The 17,954-nt window shown below is 39.4% G+C and overlaps 1 protein-coding gene across 2 annotated transcripts in view; it reads left to right on the forward strand.

The window, feature by feature from the left end:
* Positions 1 to 13,500, forward strand: part of LOC113011595 (NACHT, LRR and PYD domains-containing protein 3-like) — a 604,422-nt gene extending 590,922 nt beyond the window's left edge. Inside the window, exons 3-6 of one of the 2 annotated variants that reach the window (XR_013905072.1) lie at positions 10,821 to 10,881; positions 11,488 to 11,540; positions 11,924 to 12,240; positions 13,188 to 13,500. The gene's annotated coding sequence lies outside the window, so the exon portion shown is untranslated. The other variant, XR_013905070.1, reaches the window with a different exon arrangement.
* The last annotated feature ends 4,454 nt before the right edge of the window (positions 13,501 to 17,954 follow it).

Consider the following 17,954-nt stretch of genomic DNA (forward strand, 5'->3'; position numbering starts at 1 on the left):
TATATATATATTAAATATAATATATATATATATTATATTTAATATATATATATATATATATTAAATATAATATATATATATATATATTATATTTTATATATATATATATATATATTAAATATAATATATATATATATTATATTAAATATAATATATATATATATATTAAATATAATATATATATATATTATATTTTATATATATATATATATATATATATTAAATATAATATATATATATATATTAAATATAATATATATATATATTATATTTTATATATATATATATATATATATATATATATATATATATATATAAAATATAATATATATATGTATATATATATATTATATTTTATATATATATACATATATATATAAAATATAATATATATATATATTATATTTAATATATATATATATATATATATATATATATATAAAATATAATATATATATGTATATATATATATAAAATATATATATACATATATATATTATATTTTATATATATATATATATATATATATATATATATATATATATATATATATATAAAATATAATATATATATGTATATATATATATTATATTTTATATATATATATATATATATATATATATAAAATATAATATATATATATATATATTAAATATAATATATATATATATGTATATATATATATTATATTTTATATATATATATATATATATATATATATATATATATATACATATATATTAAATATAATATAATGTTGTTTTGTTGAGTGGCTGAAATAAAGCTGAATCACATCACAGGAACGACACAGCCCTGTTCCTCCAGGCTGTTAACCTGTGAATCAGCAAACATGTATGATTTATTGTCATTCATTTGCTGAACAAACTTTCCTCTGAACTTTGACCCTGAAAATTCAATTCCATTTTATTTATATAGCGCCAAATCACAACAAAAGTCGCCTCAAGGCGCTTCATAGATACAGAGAAGAACCCAACAATCATATGACCCCCTATGAGCAGCACCCTAACCATGGATTGGAGAAGAATGTGAGATGGTAACAATGACAGCTCAGGAGATGGCAAATACACTAGAAGAGCCACCTTTATATCACGCTGAGCTGAGGGTTTGTCAAGCCCAGCTCAGATTTTCAGGAGAAAGGTGATCTGAACCAAAAGCAGGAGGAGGTCATCACTGCTGGACCGAAGGCTAAGAAGGAAGAGCTTCTGCTGTTTGCAGTGTATACTGCTGTGGATGCTGTATCGTGTGACATGCACAAGATGTTTCATTCAGACTGAACTCTTTCTTTGTAGTGTTTACCTGGAGAAGATCGGAGGGGCTGGCTAAAATGATGAAAGCTCGAAGCAGATTAGAACACCGCTTTGAAAACTTGTACGTGATGCTGTGGGGTTGATTCAGTGACCTTGTGGGGCCATAACAGAGAAATGACAGCAGTGTAGTGGATCAAATAAAGAGTGATGATGTTATATTTGTGACTGTAGCAGGACCAAGGCTGAAAAGGTTGCAGGCGTTGTTAATTGAGCAGAAGATGGACGGCATCAAGCCCTCTCCTCGACAGCTACAGGATCACAGTCTGCAGGTTCAGTTATGCAACGTTTTAGCATCGATGCGTGAAGTTAAGAGCAGACAGGGAGGTTATTTTTGCACTGGGCTGGAATGACTCAGTTTACCTGTCAAAGGCTATCACGGCTGGGAGAAAACCCTCAGCATTAGTAAAGAAGGACCACGGTGGCCTCTGGGTAGAAACACTGCAGAGTTCATGTGGATACGCTGCTGCATTAGGTCAGATAGAAATATCATAAAGCATCATTAAGTAAAAACGTTTATTAAGAACAAATGTATAAATATTGTTAACGTGTTTCCCAGAAACATCTGTAGAGACAAAGAGCTTTCTGTTGTTGCTTCGAGGAAACAAGCTCTTCTTTTTAGTTTTGTCCTGGTATTTATTCCAGGACGGACTCATCCACTGAGCAGTGTTTGGGTTTCTTCGTTTTCCTCGTTCTGGATGCAAACTATTACAACTTGGGCTTTATTTCAGTGACAATGGCCTTAAGCTGCAATACAACAGGAAGTTACTCATATATAGTAATTTCCCAGACCATATTAAAAATCCATTAACAGGAAATACAAATGATGGGACAATGCCACAGCATGGACATTAGAACAGTTGGGAAAATTTATCTGGAAAAAGGTGAAAATGAGGCTTCATTGAACTGGAATTACAAAGACCAGGAATGTGAGATCCACCAGCCACAACTGAGGGTTTTTACATATCATATCCTCAAAGTAGAACCACAGTGATCAAAAGAATCGACTTTAATGTTATTCTTTCTTTCTTTATGTCAGATTTAACCCCCCAAAAAGCTTTAATCTTTAACTAGTCTTTGGACGTAGCTACAGCACGGTCAGGTTGACAGTTTATGGGTAACATGTGGCCACCAGGCACTGCGACACACTTCCATGTTATATTACCTTGGCGTCCAGTAGGAATACAGGAGAATCATGTGAGGAATCTAAGAGTTGTTTCTTAATTCAATTCAGTTTTATTTACACAGCACCAAATCACAACAGCAGTCGTCTCAAGGTGCTTTATACTGTAAGGTAGCTCGTACAATAATACATACAGAGAAAAACCCAACAATATGACCCCCTATGAGCAGCACTTTGGCGACAGTGGGAAGGAAAAACTCCCTTTTAACAGGAAGAAACCTCCAGCAGAACCAGGCTCAGGGAGGGGCGGGGCCATCTGCTGTGATTGGTTGAGGTGAGAGAAGGAAGACAGGATAAAGACATGCTGTGGAAGAGAGACAGATGAACCGCTGAGTGTTGTCCCGTCGAGGTGGCTCTTCTATGTTGTGCATTTATGGCACCAAACCACAAATGCAAAGGAAGAACGGGTCGAGGCACAGCACCCAGCTGCCTGACAATATTCAGGCAACGTCCAAAGCCCCACAAAGGACCTACCCACACCCCACTGGCCCCGCCCAGATCAAGGAGCTGTCACAGCAGACAAAAATGTGAAGTCCGCACATAGTCGCCATGGCACCCACCAACCCACCACACCATCCCCCATGGAGCTACCAGGAGAGGCATACTGGCCCACTGAGGATCACAGAGGAGCAGACCCAGGGGGGCTGACAGCACAGCCCCCACCCACCAGTCGTGCAGCTTATTTTATCTTGTCAGCGTGAGCCCCACCTAAAGGGGACAGAGGGATTAGTGAGTTGCATTAGTGGGGCAGGAGAGAGTGAAGCAGGGGAGCCAATGTCACTGCGATACGACTCCTCAACACCATCCAGCCTGCCCCACCACTCATAATGAGTCCTGCTGTGCTCTGTAGCAATGATGCATTTTATGTGTGTGTGCCAGGTTAGTGCTGTGGATTCAAAGGAGCACAGTTCCACTAAACAGGAGATCAGGATAAACCCCAGTAACCAACCCTGCCCCCGCCATCACATATTCTCAATCCCAACAGAGGCCAGCCCCACAATGACATGCCACACGTGATACACAGCCAACATTACTGTTATAATTACATCTTTATTACTTTCCTTTCAACCTCTTTATTTTGCACCTTAAACTTTCTTTGGTTGCTACAAGCCACAAAGTCCTTTATGGTTTGTCTCTGTTGTGTGGAGGGCTGTTTTTAAGAGCTCAAAAATGGGTGTATCAGAGTCAAACAGGCAGCACAGTGGAAAAGTGGTTGGCACTGTTTCCTGACAGCAAGAAGGTTCTGGGTTCAAATCCAACATCTAAGCTGTTTGCATGCTCTCCCCATGTCTGGGTCCTCTCTGGGTTCTCTGGCTCCCACAGTCCAAAGACGAGCAGTTAGTGGGGTTAGGTTGATTGGTGTATGTGCCCATGAGTATGAGTGTACACGGGTGTTTCTCTGTGTTAGTGACAGTCTGACAGAAGGCTGCATCCCTCAGCCTCATGTGGGCTGTGTAGCCCCTTTACAACTGCAGTGAGAGCTCAGACCTGTTTCTGGTGGGTGGTGGACTCCTCCAGGGCTTCCCCTGATTCCCCTTCTGCCACAGAAGACTGTGGCCTCAGAAACTCATATCTGCTTTTTGCAAATGAAGCGAACCTGTTGGCTTCATCAGCAGGGGCGGATCTAGAAGGGTGGCATGGGGTGGCAAGTGCCACCCTAAAATGATCCCTTGCCACCCCAAGTGCCACCCCAGTTTTGCATATGACAGTGTTGTTTATTAAAATAAGTTTAACAGTTTGAGCGTAGTTACAGTCAGCAGTGAATATAAATGCTAGAACTGGATATATTCCATAGTGTCCCCCCCTCCACATTAACAAATGGTTCAGCCCATAGCAGGACGGCTTTCTTCTTGTTTTCAGCAGCAAGCGATGCTTATGATTGTGCCAGAGCACATTTTGAACAACACCATGGGAATTTCTGATTTTACACAGGTGGGTGGATGTTACACTGTGGAAATGAAGGAAGGTGAGTGCTATTTTAAATGGTTGTAGAAAATGAAAAAACAGCAGGTGTATTGGCTGCATTTTTAGATAAATAGTTGTATCTGTTTACAAAATGTACAATTTATATTTGCATTTCAAGTTATAAACATTTACCCAACACGTCTGTGGTTTTTTTACAGTAAAAAATACTGCTAGGATTTTAGGTTCTTTGTGTGATTTCAGATCAGTAATAGTTACATTAATAGTAATAGTAATACTAATGCAGTATGTCAGTGAAAAAACAACTAAATTCAGTTGAGCTGAAAAGATACCAAACAAAGCAAGAGGAGGAAAAAATAAAATGAAACAATCTGAGGGTGAAATACAAACGTAAACTCAAAGGAGTCACAAATGTCCGGTTGTATTTCAGACCTCAGAGGGTGAATCCAACAAATCATGAAAAATGAGGTTTACATGTTTGTTCATGACAGTGCAGATTTCTGACATTTTGTGTCATTTAAGCTGCAACAATGTGACTGTTTTCTAACAAAAACAGTGAAACTTAAGTTAGACTTGTGTTTGTAAATGAAGCGCCCCATGTTGTGTAGCTTTCTGGAGTTTATACTTATTGGGCTACATATGTATTTAATATACAGGCTGTACAGTACATAACATCAAAACTCACATGTTTCATGTAACTAAAGTGTGTAATCATGTGGGTACAGACAATAATTAAGTTATAGACTATATTTATATGAAAAACGTGCATACTTACTGCATTTGAATCATTTTAACCACATGTAACCACCTGCATATGTGTTTGGGGGAAAAAGGCTTTGATTTTGCCACCCTAAGAAAATTTCTCTAGAGCCGCCCCTGACCATTTCACAGGATTTGCATTTAAAGATGCAACAAGACTAAAATGGTTAGGGTCAGGAGGTCAAAGGTCAGAGCTCCTGTGGGTCTGAGGGCGGCCTCACGCTGGAGAAGGATGAAGGAGTCTGACCTGAGCCAGTGTTTGACATGAACACATCAGCACTGCTGTCAGTGAGCCTAACGACAGCCGTTAGCATCATTTCAGTGTTTCAGTCATAAAAACACTTCCTGTCACTGTGGTGGTTACAGTGACATCATGCAGTTTGTGCTTTGACCTCCAGAGGGCGACAAATCAGCACAGACAGAGAGCTCCATTCAAACTTTGCTGCCATCAGGAATAATTCTTCAAATATAATCATCAGTGTTTGAGCAGTTATGATATCAGGGACAATCTAGACATGTGTGACAATACTGAACATGTCACATGACACACCTCAAACATCATGTGATCCACTCTCAGTCTGCACTTTCATTCATGACTTCAACAGGTTGAAATGAGCTTTGAAGAAACATCAGTTCAGTGCTGAAATATTTAAACGCTGCAGGAAGAACAACAACAAAGTGATGACGGATGTTTGTGTTTCAAACAGGAAAACCAGCAGAAATAAATCACAGCCTGCCAGAGGTTTGGAGTTTCCGAGGTGCAACTGAACGCAGCACAGTGTACCAATGCTCCTGATTGTCCTCAAACGTCTCTTTGGGTGTTTCCTTCCTGCTCAAAGTTTTCTTTCACTTCCTGAACTTCGTGGAGTGGAGCTTGTTGTTGGTGTGTGAAGAAACTGTAAGTTTGCTTTGTTTCCTCCTTTAACAGTTTGTCTTTAGGAACTTTACTGTTTGTTCAGCTCGTGTTTGATTTCTTCACACAACAAACTGTGTGTGTTTGTATTTCCGGTCTCTCCATTAAAGTCAGTGTGTAATGTTTCCTGGCTAACATCAGCTGTGTGCAGCTTAGTTCAGCACAAATCTGCCGCTCCATAGTTCACGGTAACGGACTCACAGCTGGACCAACGAGGCCGAGTGTGTCCGCCACTCTGAGCTACGTTCGTGTTTGTGTACTTGTAGTTTGTACTTTGAGTTCACTCAGAGCCCACAGAGGACGCAGCGTACGTGATGACGTCACAGCCCTTTACCTCCTTTACTGTCACTGTGATTAATATTTACACACGAGACACCTGCAGAGCTCTGACGCTAAGCTAGCACACAGCATGCTAACACTAAGCTAAAGCTAGGCTAGCCAAGAACCCAGAGTGAGGTTAAAGCTAGTGATGGGCAGATGAAGCCTCATGAAGCACTGAAGCTTTTCATCCAATTGGTTCACCCCAACGCGAAGCTTCTTGAAGCTTCATTTGCTCTAGTAGGACACCTACTGGACGTAAAAATATTAGTTGGCATGAATTTGAAGAGTGTGGCCTTTTTGCACACAGCCTGTAAATGTCAACAACAAAAGGAGTGTGTAAAACATGTATATTGTAGTGATGCAGTGTACTGTGTATATTTATACTGGCAGTATGGAACATGATTATTTGGAAATGCCTAAAATGGAAATGATCATATACTGTGAGGTGAGGTGTGGACAGTGGTTGTGCTTTTGTAACATTGAGGCAAGGACAGTGATTAGTGTTTAGGGGACACATCATTGGTTTTTGTTAAAAAGAAACAGTTTCTCCACTGTGGCAGGTCGTAGGCGATTTTTTTTTTCTAAACTGTCTCTAACTCTCACTAACCGCAACTCTCCATCAAACGCCCACATTTTGTCTGAGGGGTTTATATCGCTGTCATAGCTCGCGGCAAAGTTCGAACCGCTTCCTGAACCAGTCACGTGGTACAGCCGGGCAGCGAGGCTTCGGACGTCATCATTTTCAGCTCCTCCCATAAATGAAGCAAGCCTCGATACGCGCTTCGCGGAAACGCCCCCTCCATTACTCGACACACGCTTCGAAGCCTCGATACAGAACGTCACATCACTAGTTAAAGCTGAGTAAACACTGACCCCAGACCAGCACCGTGATAAAGTGAGCTGCTGCTGCTGAACTTGAACAGGTAACAAAGTGATGAGCAGTCAGGCTGCAGGTTTCTACCTGTTCATGTTTCTACAGTAGAATCACTTTGAAGTGTCTTTGTGCTGTTTCATCTTTGATTTGTGTTCATAAACACTCAGAGAAACATCACGTGACCTCATCAGGATCTGTGTTGGTGTGTGGGGCTGTACCTCAGCTTCATGTTGTTACATGCTCATTTGTTCATTTTAACATCAAAGTAATGTTATGAGGAGTAATGAAGTAACGTACTCCATTACTTTTAATTAAAGTGTTTTGTGTAATATGTGTAATAATGACTGTTTTGAGTAATGACCAACACTGATCACAACAAAGAGGAAATGCCTCCAACATGCACAAACATTTGAGCCACAACATGCAGTTAATGTGCACAAATGTCTTTGATATGCTGCTCAGTGATGGTGGTGACTGTCAGAGCAGAGCTACTGAGAATCAATAAGTAATATCAATGATGGGATCAGAATCACTAAATTCTTCTCATCCCTGTCAGTATCATACATGTGCTGTATAATGTGATAAATGTAGAGGTGCTGGCTGTTCTCTCACTCTGCTGTTTAGCTGTAAAGGACGCCTCCCTGCCTTTGTCTCATTCATGACCTTTAATAGTCTCTTCTAACATGCAGAGATCTGTATGATCTGTTTCATAGAGTCTAACCAGCCTGTACAGGTAACAACAACAGTCACTGCATCACTGACACACAAACGTCATCTCTGTCAATAACAACATTCATACATGGAATAAAAACACATCAGTGGATCATTGCTGGAGCTGATGTTTGTGCTCCTGGTGCAAAGGCTCTCAGTTTCCTCCTTGAAATAAGTGTTTACATTGTTGTTATATTGTTGGCCCACCATTGATCATGTGACTCATCACATGATCAATGGTGAGCGTCTCTTTTCCTCTCAGGTTTAAATATCTGGGACTCTCCACCGTTTGGTTTTAGAGCTGAAGAAGCTTCTCAGATGAAACGTCTTCCAGAAACTTAAAGACGTCTCTTTTCTCTCCAAGCTCCTTAGATCACATGACCTGGATGACTGAACCTACAGACATATTGACCTGGTTTCTAGGTAGAGCTGGGCGATAGAACGATAACGATATGTATCGCGATATAACTTTTTCTCGATAGAAAAATTAAACTATTGCGATAGACCTCGCCGCTCTTGTCCTCTTAAAAAAAAAAAAAAAAAAAGGTCAGCCAATCCAAACTAAGTAGCCGCACGTGTATTTGTTTGGGAAGCAGCCAGCGGGTAATGGAGGAAATGAGTGTGCCGACTAGAAAAATCAACCGAGCGTGACCGAAGAGAAAACAGATGATGGTTCCAACGCCGGAGAGATTGTCGAACGGAAGAGCCATAGAAGTTCCGTAGTGTGAAGGTATTTCGGCTATTTCAAGTCTGACAAAAAACAGAGTAGCGTGCACTGTAAATGTGCCGAAAGCAAGTCTGGAAATACAATAAACTGGTGCATGCGTCACACTGTGCGCCACGTTATTGTTTCGGTGAAATGAATTTCTACAATACTGTTAATTCTACTCTCTGCAGTGTTTAAATGCTTACATATACACACAGTTACTGTCCCTCCACACATACGACTCGGTTCTGCTTCTATGCCCCAGCTTTGTTTACTTTTTCCCACCGAGGCTTCTAGACTTCTGATTGGCCAGCATTTCTGCACGGTTAGGAATCTAGCGCCACCTGCTGCTTTGGCATGTTCATAGCAGCGTTTTCCTTCATTTCTGCCTTTATGTGTGGACGGGATTATTTTTTAAAACGAAAACGGAAAATCTCCGTTTTCAAAAATACCCGTTTACGTGTGGACGTAGCCTCAGTCTCTGACTGGAAGCGCTAATTCGTCATTCGGCTTTTGTCAGACTAAAGTAACTGTTAAAACTGTTTGAAAAGCTCAGCTATACAACAAGGAGAGATTGAGAATTTCCTTTTAGTTCTCAGTTTATTTGATATTGACAAAAGTTAGTCAGTTTTGTCTGTTCTTCTGTAAAACAAACTAAGATTTATTTTTACAATTAATATTTTGTTTCTAAGTGGAATTGACAGTTTAGTCTGTTTCGTTTGTTCTATTTTGAAACTTAAACGCTTTAGCGGCTGCCTTTTGTGTAGTTTGCAATATTTGCCTTTATTTATCTGAAAAAGTCTCATGTTCCTTAAGTACATCTACCCTGTTGAACTTATTATGGGAAATAAATATTTAAATAAAAACAAGCTGCTGATTATTTCACATTTTACTTGTGAGCAACGGCACATTTAAATCTTACAAATATAGTTATTTGGCTTATATCGTGATAGATATCGTTATCGCCTGAAATGAAAAAAACATATCGTGATATGAAAAAATCTCATATCGCCCAGCTCTACTTTAAAGGTGATCGTTTAGGACTTCAGCAATAATACAGACAGCAATGTAGTTAGCAGTAAAACAGCTTTATTGGGAATTAACTTAAAAAACAAACAAACATCTGTCTCCTATTTTCTGTCACACAGGAAAGAAGCATCAATATCTGATGAGAAGACTTATTTATTTCTTTTTGGGGTTTTTTCAACAGGAGAAGAATATCTAACAAGTTGATTTGTTCACATCTTAATTTTTAAGTGACATGTGCATTTTGAGTTTATACACTCTTTATATAAGGCGACAGTTTCCTTTTGCAGTATTTTTGTGTGGAGTGTTTTTCTATTTCTTAACAAAAAGGGAAAAAGGTGTTTAAGTTCACCTAGGATGATTTGTCTTAACTTTCACATGGTCTTACTGAGGTGATGTGAATTGAAACATGCATTTTTTTTTGGCGGTGAGGGAGGGATGTGCTGGAAAAGTTTGAAAAGGGACCTTGAAAGTGCTTAAGAAGTGCTTGAATTTGACCCTGAAAAAGGCATATGAACCCTGATCATTATCATTAGCCTGTGTAAGTCCTGAGTGTCCTCCAGTTCAGTGTCTTCGTCAGTCCCACATGTGTCGTTTCTGTTCAGCTGGTCTTCCAGTCAGTCATCCATCTCAGGCTCTGTCATTCTGTCATAAACACCAGCCTTCACCACCTGTGAGTCCTGCGTTTGGGTCCTCTCTTCTCCACATCCACACTGCGATGCTGTGACATATACAGTACATAAAATCAAAATTCACGTTTTATGCAACTAAAGTGTTTCATTATGTAGGCTACAGAACATAATTCAGTTATAGACGATATATGAAACATGTATACTTACTGCATTTGAATCATTTAAACCATATGTGATATAAACACCTGCACGTGTGTTTGAAAAAACAAACGCTTTGATTTTGACACCCCAAGAAAATCTTCCTAGATCTGCACGTGTTCAGAGTAAGAGCCGAATAAACGGCAGCAGAAGCTGATTGATGAACAGCTGAATGACATATCAGCTGTAGCTGCAGCATCTGCACAGAGTTTGATTGGCTAACGCTGATTTGTTTGTTTTTTTAAACAGGACAGCAGAGAGAGAGGAGGAGATGAAGAGTGCAGCAGATTGATGAGACAGTGAAGAAGAGGTGAGCATCTGACAGAGCAGAGCCAGTTTAAAGGAGCCTCACAAGCTCACACATGACAGCTTCATCAACATGGAGCTCTGAGTGTTTATTAAAGGATCATTGGACGCTCTGACACAGCTGACTGCAGCCTTTAGCTGTGAGCACACAGTGTCTCACATTTACATTCACTTCCCTGTCAAACTCAATAACTTTAAACAGCTGCTGTTATCAGGTGAAGATAGCAAAGCTTTCAGGGCTGAGCCCCAGTGTTTCAGGATAATGGCCCCAGAGACCACAGTCACATATGTGGGGAAGGATTTTAAGTTTAAAACTTCCTTTAAGCACTAACAGCAGAGACGCACAAAGTCGCAGACAGGGAACAAAGTATTTTAGGTTTGTATTGTCAGATTATTTAATCATTATACTGAACAAATATGTGAAAAAGTAAAAACCTCTATTATGACGAGGTTATCACTACATTCACATGTCATCGATGTGTTCTTTCACACAGATCAGTTTCAGTGTGTGTGGCCCGTACACTAAACCATGACACAAATTCATATGATGTGACACCCAGACTGTGTTCACTGTTTCTTTTGGTAAAATCATCTTCTCGTGTTTTTATAGAAAGATGATGGAAGAACCTAAAGAACAGCCAGCCAAAGCAGCTCCATCAGCAGGTAGGAGATCAGTGCTTTGTATGATGAGACGTATGGATGTATAGACTTCAGGCAGATTCTTTTTTGTAACTGTGATAAGTACATGAAATTCACGAGTTGTAACCTGTCCTAATCTTTGCCTTAATCTTTCTGTGGGACATTAATATAACATGAGAACTTCCAGTCTAAGGAGTTTGGCAGAGAAACAACTGGACTTTTTTGTACTTTGAACCCACATATGAGGTTAAAACGATGCCACCTTAAAATGAAACTGAAAACATATTGAAACTGAAACAAATGTATTGAAAGTGAAATGATAGTGAAAAAACATAAATATAGAAATTTAAAGAAAAACTCACTGTTCATGTGGTTTTCACACTTACATCGTTTTTTTCCACGTACAGTTATTTTTTCAGCTTCAATTAGTTGGCACTGCTTCGGCATCTGAGGGTGCGCTTGAGGGGCGGGGCTTCAGAGCCACATATATGAGCCACATATGTTTGCGCACATTATATTGCTGACCAGTGACTGTAGAAATCATGGACGACCTAATATCTGCAGCAGCCGCAGTCATGAAGAAACTTGCGTATCTCTGAACGGCACATAGAGCGGGGACGCTGAGAGGAGGTCCAGCGTTTACCGACTGTTTCAAACTGACAGACTCAGGTGTTCTTCAGTGTCTGCCTGACAGAAGGACCTGAGAGCCGCCACAATATTTTTGGTAAGTGAAAGGTGTTTGTAAGCTAATCTGTAGCTAACATCCTTAGCTAGCTAGCTAAGATGGGCACTCGGCTATCGGCAAAACTTGTTTTGTAAAGTTTGTTTAGCTAACCCGTGCAGGTGAACGAAATGAACAGAAACGCACCGGGCTGCTCAGTCAGTAACTAACCACAGTTACTGTACTTTTATTATGAGTATTACACTGTAAGAGCAACAGGCTGCACTCTGCTGCAGCTCCTGTGCAGAGCTGATTATTCAATATGTGCAAACAGCAGCATGTTTTCACTCTTTTGCCACATCTGTAAGGATATTAACACATATTTTAAAAAAGGCTTGCACTTCAGTAACCCCTCATTAATCATTAATTACAGATTAAATAGCAAAGCCTAATATTTATGTACTCAAACCAAATACTTCTGCTTGGCAGCTTAAGTTAAAATGTGTGTTTCATTTTTCCTCGGATTACATTTTTAGCACTGACTCTGTGTATTGTTTTTACTAAGTTTGTTTCAAATATTCAGGTTAAATAAAACAGTCTGAATCATTCTTATTGAGGTAAGTTCACAAAGTTACATGTGCAGTACAGCTTACATCCTTTGAGAGGGAAAAAAGCATTAATATTTGTTATGATACCTCTGTATGTTGGTGACCACGGTGCAGCAGCAGACTGAACCAGGACTGAAACCTGCTCCGTCTGCTCATGTATGCAGATTCACATTCACAAAGCACCAACAACTCAAAGGTTAACATTATATTGGAAAATCTGTTGGTATATACGGCTTTAAGAAATAAACAGCTCGTATGTGAGCAGAGCTGAAGAACTAAAGAAATGTAAGAGAAGAACTTCAGATCCTGGGTGTGTGAGGACAGAAGGATCAGCTCTATTTCAGATTTGAGATAAACTTTATATTTCAGTTTGTGATGGTTCAGTTCTCTTTGTGATTACAGGAGCTGCCCTCAGATTCAGACCTCAACACCACCCAGTGACAGCAGACAGATCATCCAACATGTTCACATGTTAACTGCAGAATGAACTGATGCAAACAGTACAAAGGTTAAAGCACCACATGTGCTGTAGTGAAAGCTGCAGCTGTTTTATTGATAAAAACAAAGTCAAAAGGATTAATCACCCATGTATCATATGAATGTTGGGTTTTTCTCTGTATCTGTTATTGTACGATCTACTGTACAATATAAAGCACCTTCAGGTGACTGTTGTTGTGATTTGGCGCTATATGAATAAAATTGAATTAAATTGAAATGTAACTGTGTCACTATATATCAGCATTAACAGGACCTCAGCTTGGTGTTTCACAAAGCTGCTGATCTCAGACCTGCACAGCTTCCGTTTTAAACACTGAATGTACTCAGCTGCATGAAGAGCACGTTTGAGTTTCTCTGACACAATTAAATAAAAACTGATGAAGGTCAAAGGTCGTCACTTGTATGTCGAACTACAGACTTGTCATCTGGAATTCTTTCACAGTTTGCAAATTTGCAAATAGTGTGTTATTTACCATAAAGTGATTCAGAGTCATTCATACCAGAGTAACCAGAGAGGATCATATATTTTTAAATATATAACTATCCACAGGACTGAATATAATATCTCTAAGTAAAAGTCCAGAGACTCTGAGGATTATCCAAGTATTTATAACATTACACAAAGCAAAGTTCTCCATCACACAACGCTCAAAAAGAGATTTCTACGCCGAGTATGCATCATTCTCAGACTCCTCTCATACTGCCAATAAACTCTTCCAGCTCCTCCTCCCCTCCAGGAGGCGCTACAGGAGCCTTCAGACTAAAACCAGCAGGTTTAGGAACAGCTTCTTCCCCACAGCTGTCACCCTACTGAACTCAGTCCCCGCTGAGCCTTTCCATCCACACTCACCTAACCCTTCTACACTCCTCCTCCCAGTGACCATGATCCTTTCATTATCAACATTCACCACGTTGGTTACTGCTGTAGTTTTAGGACACTGACATGGTGTAGTCTCTGTTATAGTGCCTACACTGTTATAGTCTGTTCAGAGAGCTACGCTTCCACTACTGTAGATATTTTCATAGCACTCTGTAGATCTGTTTACCTCACAGTGCTTCATCTTTATATATGTATATTTGTTCATAGTATACCTGTATACTTGCCCGTCTGCAGAGGTGGGTAGTAACGAGTTACATTTACTCCGTTATATTTACTTGAGTAAGTTTTTGGAAAAAAAATTTACTTTTAAAGTACCCTTTTTGCACGATACTTTTTACTTTTACTTGAGTACATTTGTGAAGAAGAAACGGTACTTTTACTCTGCTACATTTCCAAAATTTGACTCGTTACTTTTTAAAAAATAATTAGTTTAACACATTAGATAACATGCCGCCAGTGGAGTTTCCGGTAACTTTTTTACCAATCAGATGTGGCCATGCAGTCACATGACCAGCTTGAAACTGTGGCGGGCAGAGCGGCCCAAGCGTTTCAAAGTAGCGGACACACGGAAAGAAGAAACATGAAAACATGGCAAAGCCAGTTGTCTACGCTAGAGCTGAAGAGGATGAACAGCATTTTCCTCACATACAAAGAATGTTTCGCTTAAAGGCAAGGCAAGGCAAATTTATTTGTATAGCACAATTCAACAACAAGGTGATTCAAAGTGCTTTACAGAGACATTAGAAACAAAAACAAATAAAAAGCATGATTTAAAATTGATTAAAACAAGCAAGCAAACAAACAAACAAACAAACAAAACAGTATATAAAATCAAAACAGATAAAATCAGAACAGTAGATAAAATCAGTAGTTAAATGTAAGTTTTGAAATTTAAGCTTAAAAGTGTGGATTTGGTGCTTTATTCAAATGCAGCTGAGAACAGGTGAGTCTTCAACCTGGATTTAAATAAACTGAGTGTTTCAGCTGATCTGAGGCTTTCTGGGAGTTTGTTCCAGATATAAGGAGCATAAAAGCTGAATGCAGCTTCTCCGTGTCTGGTTCTGACTCTGGGAACTGATAAAAGACCGGATCCAGATGACCTGAGGGATCTGGAAGGTTCATACTGGGTCAGGAGGTCACTGATGTATTTTGGTCCTAAACCATTCAGAGCTTTATAGGCCAGCATCAGAACTTTAAAGTCTATCCTCTGACGGACAGGCAGCCAGTGTAAGGACCTCAGAGCTGGACTGATGTGGTCCACTTTTTTGGTCTTAGTGAGGACTCGAGCAGCAGAGTTCTGAATGAGCTGTAGTTGTCTGACTGATTTTTTAGGTAGACCTGTAAAGATGCTGTTACAGTAGTCAAGCCTACTAAAGATGAATGCATGGACTAGTTTTTCCAGGTCCTGTTGAGACATCAGATCTTTTATCCTTGATATATTCTTGAGGTGATAGTAAGCTGACTTTGTTATTGTCTTAATGTGTTTTTCTAAGTTTAGGTCTGCATCCATCACTACACCCAAATTTCTCGCCTGGTTTGTGGTTTTTAGATGTATAGATTGAAGTTCTCTGGTGACCTGTAATCGTTTTTCTTTGGCGCCAAAGACTATTACCTCAGTTTTGTTTTGTTTAGCTGGAGAAAATTGTACGGGGCCTTGGTCTCCTGGTGACATTGTGATATATATTTGTGTGTCATCTGCATAGCTATGACAGTTTATTTTGTTGTTGTTTATAATCTGTGCCAGTGGGAGCATGTAAATGTTAAACAGAAAGGGTCCCAAGATGGAACCTTGGGGAACTCCACATGTGATACTTGTCTGCTCAGATGTGAAGTTACCTATTGATACAAAGTATTTCCTGTTTTCTACGTATGTTTTGAACCAGTTTAGTACAGTTCCTGAAAGACCTGCCCAGTTCTCCAGTCGTTTGAGTAATATGTTGTGGTCAACTGTATCAAATGCTGCACTGAGATCCAGTAAAACTAAGACTGACATTTTTCCACTGTCTATATTCAGACATATGTCATTAAACACTTTGGTCAGAGCGGTTTCAGTGCTGTGGTTCTGTCTAAAACCTGACTGGAAGGCATCGTAGTAGTTATTCTGTTTTAAGAAGTAACTGAGCTGTTGAGAAACTGCTTTTTCAATGATCTTACTTAAAAATGAGAGATTTGAGATCGGCCTGTAGTTGTTCATTTGTGTCTTGTCAAGATTGTCCTTTTTCAGTATAGGTTTGATTACAGCAGTTTTTAGTGATTCTGGAAACACACCTGATAATAAAGAAAAGTTGACGATCTGTAACAGGTCTGACTCTAAAGTCTTTGAGACCTTTTTGAAAAAACTTGTTGGCAGGACATCTAAACAGCAGGAGGAGGAGTTCAGTTGACCTAAGATGTCCTCCAGGTCTTTGCTGTTAATAGGTTGAAACTGTTTCATGGTGTTTAAACAGTTTTTTGGTGGACACAGTACATATCCTGGATCTGCTGTTGATGTACCAATTGCTTGTCTAATTTTTTGGATTTTTTCTGTGAAGAATTTGGCAAAGTCATTGCAGGCCATGGTTGAATGAAGTTCAGCTGCCACTGACACAGGAGGGTTCGTTAGCCTGTCAACTGTAGAAAATAAGACCCGAGCATTATGGCTGTTTTTAGTGATGATGTCAGAGAAGTAGGACCTCCTTGCACTCCTCAGTTGTAAATTATAATTGTGAAGTTTCTCTTTATAAATGTCATAATGAACCTGGAGGTTTGTTTTTCTCCATCTGCGCTCAGCTTTCCTACACTCTCTTTTTTCATTTTTCACCAGTGTGGAGTTTCTCCATGGAGACTTTTTCCTTCCAGAGATAACCTTCACCTTAATGGGAGCAATAGTGTCCATTACATTTAACATGTTAGCATTGAAGCTATTGACGAGCTCATTGACTGACCCTCTGGGCAGGTCAGGTGTTAATGGGAAGACCTGGTTAAAAATTGCACTACTGTGTTCAGTTATACACCGTTTTGTGATCACTGTTGTTGATATATTTGTGTGGGCTGAGATTTTACTTTCAAAGAAAACACAGTAATGATCAGACAGGCCCACATCAGACACAGTAACCTCTGAAATGCTCAGGCCCTTGGAGATCAGTAGGTCAAGAGTGTGTCCTCTATTATGTGTGGCCTCTGTTACATGCTGAGTCAGCCCAAAGTTGCCCAGAGTGTTACTCAGGTCTTTAGTCCCTTTGTCCTGAGGGTTGTCCACATGGATGTTAAAATCCCCAACAATAATTACACAGTCAAAATCAACACAGATCACAGACAGCAGTTCACTGAGGTCATTAAAAAAGTCTGTGCAGTATTTGGGAGGCCTGTAAACATTAAGAAACACAACTTTGGATGGGGCCTTCAGCTGTAAAGCCACATATTCAAAAGACTGAAAACTTCCAGGAGATAGCTGCTTACATTGAAATGATTCATTAAATAAGACAGCAACCCCCCCTCCTCTCCTGCTCACCCTGACCTCACTGATAAAACTGTAGTTAGGAGGGGTCGTCTCGATGAGAACAGCTCCACTGTTACTTTGGTCCAACCAAGTTTCAGTTAAAAACATAAAATCAAGGCTGTGCTCAGTGATTAAATCATTAATTAAAAATGTTTTCCCAGCTAAAGATCTAACGTTTAATAAAGCCAACTTAAGTGTTTTAGAGGTATTACTTGTCTCCTCGTGTTTGGGAGCAGTCTGTGGCACACAAGCTATGTTTACTATGTTTAAAGATCTTTTAGAGTGCAGCTCTCTGTGTTTTGACCAGGCCACA

This window comes from Astatotilapia calliptera, chromosome 3 (genome assembly GCF_964374335.1).
Source record: "Astatotilapia calliptera chromosome 3, fAstCal68.1, whole genome shotgun sequence".
NCBI lineage: Eukaryota > Metazoa > Chordata > Actinopteri > Cichliformes > Cichlidae > Astatotilapia > Astatotilapia calliptera.